This window comes from Saimiri boliviensis, chromosome 8 (assembly GCF_048565385.1).
Source record: "Saimiri boliviensis isolate mSaiBol1 chromosome 8, mSaiBol1.pri, whole genome shotgun sequence".
Lineage (NCBI taxonomy): Eukaryota > Metazoa > Chordata > Mammalia > Primates > Cebidae > Saimiri > Saimiri boliviensis.
Window position 1 is genome coordinate 90,583,153 of NC_133456.1, and position 8,648 is coordinate 90,591,800.

Below are 8,648 nucleotides of genomic sequence, written 5' to 3' on the forward strand. Positions count from 1 at the left end.
TTATTTTTAAAAGAATGGAGAGGAAAAAATAAATATCATTTAAACCCTGTGATTTCTGACCATGCATGGTGGCTCACACTTGTAATCCCAGCACTTTAGGAGGCTAAAGCAGGAGGGTCGCTTGAACCCAGGAATTTAAGACCAGGTTGGGCAACATAGGGAGACTCTGCCTCTACAAAAAAAAGAAGAAGAAGAAGAAGAAAACAAAATTAGCTGAGCGTAGTAGCATGTCTGTAATCCTAATTACTTGGGAGGCTAACACAGGAGTGTCCCCTGAGCCCAGGTGTTCAAGGTTACAGTGAACCATAATTACACACTGCACTCCAGGCTGGCTCACAGAGCAGAAGCTCTTTAAAAAAATAAAACAGAAAAAACCCTGTAATTTCTATCTCTATGCTACTTTATAGAAAACACATTAAACTTAAAGCTTTGTTGACTCTTTTTGTAAAGACTATTTTACCTTTACATTACTCTCATACTTAATGCCAGTTTGATTATTTTGTTTGTTTATTTGTTTGTTTAGTGTTTAACAATCTCTAGCTAGGCAGCTTCTTCTATTACATGCATCATGCAGGCACTGTACTGAATTAGAGAGTGAATATTCCTAACTCCCATTAGACGGTGTAAAAATAAAGGCCTAGCTATTGACTCTGAGAACCATGTGAACAAATTAAACGTGGCCTTAATAGTCTGGGGAAAGGTGGCAACAGCTAGAGCTTAATTCAGTGATCCATGGGGCTCATTAGCATGGAGTGGAGTTTATCAGAAGAGGTTTTCAGAGACTAATTAATTAAGCCCCCATCAAATAGATGCATTCGATTAATGACTCCATTCTGAGTTTGAACATCAACATTAATTAACCCCATAATTGATACATTTCCCAACCATGTGAGAAACATTCATCACATTAATCAAAAAAGATCACAATATTAATGAAAATAAATTGTGTAGCAAATGTAGATGAGATGGCATAACCCTTTAGCCTATCCCATTTTAAACTTTTTTTTAATGAACCTTAGAAAAAATGTTGGATGACAGTTGTATTGCAGAGAAAACTTTTTCATTGGGAAATATTCTCAAGTTTTGCCATTCACATAATGTATGACTTAACCCAGTTGTTACTTTGGCTATCTTGCCCAATTTCCACATCTCTAAAGAATAATACTTGAAAAATTATCTCCAATTACCGTATACCATTGAAATTTTAATTAAGTGGTATCCATTTCTCTTATACCACTAAAATTTTAATTAAGTGACATGTATACATATATGTGGCACTTTATTTGTGTAGGAGTTTGCATATTTTTCTGAAAAGAACCAGATAATAAATGTTTCAGGCTTTTCAAGGTATGCAATCTCTGTCGCAACTACTCAACAGTCATTGCAGCCATCCTAGTGTGAAAACAGCATAGAAAATATGTAAATGAATGAGTATGGCTATGTTCAAATAAAACTTTATGGATACAGAAATTTGAACTTTATCTAATTTTCATGTGCCATGACATGGCATTCTTCTGATTCCTTTTCAACCATTTAAAAGTGTTAAAATCACTCTCAACTTGAAAGCTCTACGAAAGCAAATTGGGGGAGAAGGGCTAGATTTGATCCATTGCTCACAATCTCTGTATTAGTATATGCCAGTGTAGTAAGTGGTATGCCAGTACCCACCCCCCTACTCAACCATAGCATGGACGTACGTACATCTGTTTATTCAAATAAGTAGCTTTGTTTCAAATAACTCATGCAATCAAAGCAAGAAGTTCACTTGCAATGTGTGGATTGTCACAAGGCCACTTTCACCAAAATAATACTGTTTCTTCATGTTTTTGCACTGTTGTAAATTGAACTGTTGGGCCCAATTCTTCACCTTCCACGCATACACATGATTTGCATAACTTCCACTAAAGAACAAGGTGCATTTCTCTATCCCTTAACTTTGGGCATAGCCATGTGACTTGTTTGGACAATGGGATATTAGTGAATGTGAGGCAAGTAGAGATCAGAAACGCACACATGTAGTTCAGCTGGCTCTCTTGTGCCTCTGCCATCACTGTGAGAAGCACATTCCCCACTAACCTACATATTCTAAGTAGGATGACCAACACAGCCCAGATCAAATCCTGCAGACTTTAAGGTAAGGCACAGCCTCTCAACCCCACCCACCCGCAGATATGTGAAACTAAATTCTTTCTGGCAGACAAACTCTAAAACGGCCCCTAATTATCTCCACCTCCTAGTGTTCACACCCCTGTTTTATCCCCTACCCTGGGCACAGGCAGGCCTGTGATTTACTTCTAACCAGTGGAATGCAGCAAAGATGATATGATGTCACTTCCATAGCTGTGTTACATAAACTGATAACATTCATCTTGCTAACAGTCTTTCTATTGCCTTCTCAACTTGCACGTTTTGGTGAATCAGGCTGCCATGTTGGGGCAGGAAATGAGGGCAGCCTCTAGTCCAGGCGTCCCCAAACTTTTTACACAGGGGCCCAGTTCACTGTCCCTCAGACCGTTGGAGGGCTGCCACATACTGTGCTCCTCTCACCGACCACCAATGAAAGAGGTGCCCCTTCCTGAAGAGCGGCAGGGGGCCGGATAAATGGCCTCAGGGGGCCGCATGCGGCCCGTGGGCCGTAGTTTGGGGAAGCCTGCTCTAGTCAATAGCCGGCAAGAAAATGAGGTCTGTAGTCCAATAGGCCACAAAAAATTGAATCCTGCCAATAATCAAATAAGCCTGAGAGTGAGTCTTTCCCGGTCAATCATTCAAATGAGACTCCAGCCCCAGTCAACACTTTGATTACAGCTTCATGAAAACCTTAAAGCAGCGGACCCATTCCATGTGGTACCCAAATTCCTGTCCTATGGAAGAGTAGACAGTGAGCTGAAAGTAGACTGCATTCCTAAGAACTTCATGCAGAAAAACCACTATGCTAGCTTGCACTGCCTAACTCTAGACTCTTATGGGAGAGATATAAACTTATGTCTTATATAAGCTACTTTATTTTTGTATTTTGTTGTTGTGTTGTTGCTACTTATAACTTGCAGGAAGCCAGAGCAGCACACCCTCTGTGGGGTGGGGGGGGGCAGGGGGGGCGGTCAGCAGCAACGGTGCTGTGAACTTTGGTTGACCTTCAGGGAAGTAAAACCATAATAGGAGGATGTGTGTCTTGGAGAACAGACAGGCCTAGAGAGAGAACCAGCTTTTGCTGACCTTACTGCAAGATAGTTTTTAGCTGAAGTATGTTAACTGAAGTATGAGAATAATAACCACAGGCTGTTCTAAGTAACTTCACCCTCCCTCTGCTAAGTGCTTTGTGAACAAATAAAATAAAGTACACTGAGACAGGTTGGGGCTCGAGAGAGTGACATCCTCACCTCCGGGACCTCCTGGCTCAGCTTTCTGTACGTCTGTGTCTATGTCTTTTCTTATCCCCCACCATTCACTCTTAGGTCCTTGAACCCTTGTGCATCACAGTATGTGGAACACACCAGAATAACTAAATTTGATCCTACTTCATACAAAGAGTATCATATTTGTGTTTTCTGTTTGTCCTTTTTCCATTTCTTAAAATTAAAATAGCAATTAAAGCCTCAAGTCTTGAGAAAGAATACCATGTATGTGTAATAAGGAACACTTGTCTTTACCTGAGTTCCCTTGAAAACAAAGCTTGAGGCAAGGATTAGTGCTGAAGATTATTTACAGGTCTAATTACAGGAAAGTGAGAGTGAACCTTATCGATGTGAGATGGAAAATGAGAACAATTCAAAATGATTACCACATTTCTGACTGCTTCATAATGAGCCATAAAGAGATACAGTAGGTTACTTGTAACTCAGCCATGTGGGACCTCTTCAGATAAGCCCTACGGGTCCGGTATGGTGGCTCACACCTGTAATCCCAGCACTTTAGGAGGCCAAGGAGGGCAGATCCCTTGAGGCCAGGAGCTTGAGAGCAGCCTGGCCAATATGGCAAAACCCCTGTCTCTACAAAAAAAAAAAAAAAAAATACAAAAATTAGCCAAGCATGGGACAGGGCACGTGTGTAATCCCAGCTACTTTGGAGGCTGAGGCATGAGAACTGCTTGAACTTGAGAGGTGGAGGCTGCAGTGAGCCAGGATTGTGCCACTACACTCCAGCCTGGGCAGTGGAGCAAGACTCTTGTCTGGGAAAAAAAAAAAAAAAATAGATAAGCTCTGTGGATAAACCATGCTTCAAGCAGTCCATGGGTAGAAGGAAGGAGAGAAACATTATCTATGTTTCCCATTCCTCACATTGCCAACACTCTCCCCTTATGCAATTAACTCCTTGACAGAGCTCACACTCTGTGATGTCATGCTTCTTTCAATCTCAGAAGTGGAACAAGGAACTGAAAAGTCAAAGCTATGTGGCTGCTGGGCCTGGTTTGTGGTGGCAGCCATAGAGGAGGACTCAGAAATTCCAAGCAAGTAATTATCTGACCCAAGCAAGAAGATGCCTCAAAATCAGACTTAGACCAAAAAAGCTACCATACTTTTCATTCTATCAGTGCCTGCCAACTTAGACCTCATACGTGCTCAAACTCTGACTCTCGAACATCTCAAAGCTGACATTTGCAATACCAACATGGACAGGTCCCTACATATGCGTACAATCCTACCTATGAATTTGGCCCTATTGCCTTTGGTTTCTGGGTATCCAACCCTACTGGTTCATATCCAGTTTTGCCCTTACATGTCATAAATAGTACCCTACTCTATATACAAGATGAAAACAGAAAAAAAAAGATAGGCAGGCAAATCACTGATAACCTTAAACCAATCAACACCTCAACATCGGCAAGAAGAGAACATATTGAGTCATTTTTTTTAACTTGTGTGCAGAGACACTCATTTCTGATTCTCTTTTCTAAAGGGATGTAAGTAAATTTTGCCAGTAGAGATGCAGTGTGCCTATCTCTTAGAGCACTGCAATTTTGCTGCAAATTTAAATTCCAGGCTTGGTGGTGGCAAGAATGGTACCATAAAAAGAAAACTAGACTAGTACTTTTAAAATTTATAAACAATTCTATAGAAAAATAAAATTACTGCATACAATAAAGCCAGATATTTAAAAGAAAAGAACTCACAAAACACAGAAAATGAGTGATACATATTGCTTAACTTTCTTTTTTTTTTTTTTTTTGAGACGGAGTCTTGCTTTGTTGCCCGGCTGAAATGCAATGGCACAATCTTGGCTCACTGTAACCTCCACCTCCAGGGTTCAAGCGATTCTCCTGCCTCAGCCTCCTGAGTAGCTGGGACTACAGGAACATACAACTATGCCCAGCTAATTTTTGTATTTTTAGTAGAGATGGGGTTTCACCATACTGGCCAGGCTAGGTTTGTCTCGAACTCCTGACCTTGTGATCTACTCGCCTCAGCCTCCCAAAGTGCTGGGATTACAGGCATGAGCCACCACGCCCAGCCTATGTTGCTTAACTTTCTACATGATATTTACAATTTAGATTAGCTAATATGTGGATCAATTTTGACAGAAACCAGGAGATTCTACCTTGGATAACAAAATACAAGACTTCTGATTTTCACAGCTTATTTCTCGAACCAGTGTTTAGAAGCTGCTACCATTTCATGAGTACAATTGTTTACGGATGCCTCCATCATTCACAGCTACTATTGGAAAGTTCCTGATTCAATGTCTATCTTGAGATGCAAGAACTTTTATGTATTTTTTCCCATCACCCTGAATGAATACCCACAAATGCAAACCTCTCTGTACTAGAAAAATAAAACTTTCTTTTGGAAATGTCTCATTTTCCCAGGATGAGAAAAATTAATTGTTCCAGATTTTTCAGAGCTAGACTAAGGGCAAAATAGCAGATTGCTTTTTGTTCTTCTTCACTAGGAATCTAAAACCATATTCTAGTTCCAGTTCAACCATGTACTTGCCTAACTTGGGAAAATCCCTTAACCACTTGTAAATTCAGTTTTCTAATCTTTTGAGAGGGGAAAATACTACTGTTACAGTATAATCTTCAAATAGTTATACTATGACACTGATAAATGTATGTTAAAAACTTTATTCAACTCATTCATTAATAAGAGAGCTAGTAAGATGTTATCACTGGTTCAAAGAAGAATGTGAAGAACAGAAATATAGTCAGTTAAAGAAATGTCAAAATAAATTTGCTGACATATGCAAAATTAGTTAATATCCTGCAGGTCAATAAACTGTAATATTTAGCATTATCCTTTTTTTTTCCCACATAGGAATCAATTGTATTTAGTTACATTCCTGTAGAGAGAACTTATTGACATTCCTCTCAGACAAGAATCATGTACAGTGTATTAGTTTTTACAAGTTAATGTCTATCCCTTCAGCATTATAAAATAGCCTAATCTAGAAGATGCCAAGACAAACTGTTGCCCTTCTAACCCACAGCCTGCTTTTGGACAGGCTGCAAAGTAAAAATGAGTTTCACATGTTTAAAGAAATGTTAAAATGAAAAAAAAAGGAAAATATTCAACAGATGTTGTATATGTCCTTCAAAGCCTAAAATATTTACTGTCTAGTAAATATCGACTATCTAGTGCTTTACTGGAGATGTTTCTGACCCTTGACCTACTCAACGGACAGTCTACCCCCCTGTAGACTTAGTGAATCCCTGGGGAATCAGCTGCACAACATTTGTACTGTAGTGAGAGTAAAAACCATCATCCTGTTTGCCACTTCAAGTCTGGTCTATTTTTTCTTGACATCTTCCATGCTGCCCTATAGGAACTGTTATGAGAGTCGATTTTGCAGACAAAGCAGTTAGTAAACTCTAATATGCCATACAGCAATAAAGGGACACATTGCTATAAGCAAAGAGTTGATAGTTTTCAGAGGTAAATCCTTCAGGGTCTGCCAAGATCGTAACGTCATCTGCCCACGGCTGATACTGCAAAGATATTTGGAATCCTGGAGTAAGAAGCATTCTTAAATTCTGCTATTCTGTGTCACCTTCAAGTACACTAGGATTTATGAAAAAATTTACACTTTGTCCTTCAAAACTGGCTTACACATCATTGAGAATATGGAACCTTTTACTGAGTTCTGACTGTTGGTTCTTGTTGTTTTTTCACCACTGCACTTCTTTCGTAATGTCTTTCCTCTCCCACAGCTCAGTGACAATGCCATCATAACCACCTTGGGATGTTAAACTTTTTTCCATGCAGAGGAGGATTTCCCAGAGCTATTAATATGTTTTCTTAAAAATGAGGGTGATTAATAAAATTAAGCAACTTTTTCTGCTTGCCCGCTCCAAAATAAAACTCCTACTGATAATATATGAAAATCCATTCCAGCTTTATGAAATGTACCATTTATCTCCATTAGTTAGTTAACTAGTATCTATTTACCTCCCACTGGGTATGAAACATTGTGCCACATATTCTAGCAGATAGAAAAATAAGCTCCCATCCATGGCCCTAAGAAGCTTAAAATCTATTTAGAGAAATGTAAAACACATAACATCAAGGGCAAACCCATGAAATATGAGGTCCAAAGTATGATGAAAGCAGCAGGGGTGATATCCTAGCATTTGGAATAAAAATGGTTCATGTTAATAATTCTACAAAGTAGTTAGAGAGGTTTTCTATTCTATATGTAGTTTGGCAAATATTAGTTACTACCATTAAAAAATCAAGGTACTTCATGTGAAACAGAGACTTACAAGTTTTCTTTAAAAATATGGTGAGCTGGTAAAGCTGAATCCACATTTCTGCATGGCAACATTAACTAGATTGTTACCTAAAGTGTGGATCACAGAATCTGCATCACAACATCACCTAGGAGCTACTTAAAAATACAGAGTCAGCTAAGCTCAGTGGCTCATGCCTGTAATCCCAGCACTTTGGGAGGCTGAGGTGGGTGGCTCACTTCAGGTCAGGAGTGCGAGAGAAGCCTGGCCAACATGGCGGAAACCCCATCTCTGCTAAAAATACAAAAATTAGCCAAGCACAGTGGTACTTGCCTGTATTCCTAGCTATTCAGGAGGCTGAGGCAGGAGAATCACTTGAACCTGGGAGGCGGAGGTTGCAGTGAGCCAAGATCATGCCCCTGCACTTCAGCCTGGGCAACAGAGCAAGAGTATGTCTCAAAAAAAAAAAAAAAAAAAAAAAAAAAAAAGCAGAATCTCAGGTCCTGCTGGAAAGTAAAATCCCAGAGCCAAGATGCCCAAGTCACTCATTTGCACACACTGAAGTCTAAGGAGCACTGAGCCAAACCTGGACAAGCACCTTAGATGGTCATGTGCTGTCTAGATAGGTACAGTCCCACCAGTCCATCTTCCTTCATGCCTGGTCCATGTACATACTCCAATTTTCAACCTTAATCCAAAGCCCTAACAGCTAAAGCTACGCAGAACTATATTTCAAAACTTTCTCCCACTACATCTCAATGCAATCCTTCCATTCAACTTTCACCCAAAGCACAAGCACCTCTAATACACTTTTCCTGCCATTACTTCCCCCAACATTTCTCTCACCTCAAGTGCCCTTTCTCTAGGGCACCAGGCCTGACACACAGCAAGGATTTGATAAGTGATTACTTTATTCATGCATTCCTTCATTCACATGTGAAAGCACATGTAAGGACACAATTTGCATTCCTTACAGGAATTATGGGAC

General features: G+C 39.8%; 1 long non-coding RNA gene across 2 annotated transcripts in view; it reads right to left on the minus strand.

Moving 5' to 3' along the window:
* Positions 1-8,084, minus strand: part of LOC141585433 (uncharacterized) — a 75,545-nt gene extending 67,461 nt beyond the window's left edge. For both annotated transcript variants that reach the window (XR_012518897.1, XR_012518896.1), the window contains exon 1: positions 61-8,084. This is a non-coding gene — a long non-coding RNA (uncharacterized LOC141585433). The remainder of the gene's footprint in view (positions 1-60) is intronic.
* Between the last annotated feature and the right edge of the window lie 564 nt (positions 8,085-8,648).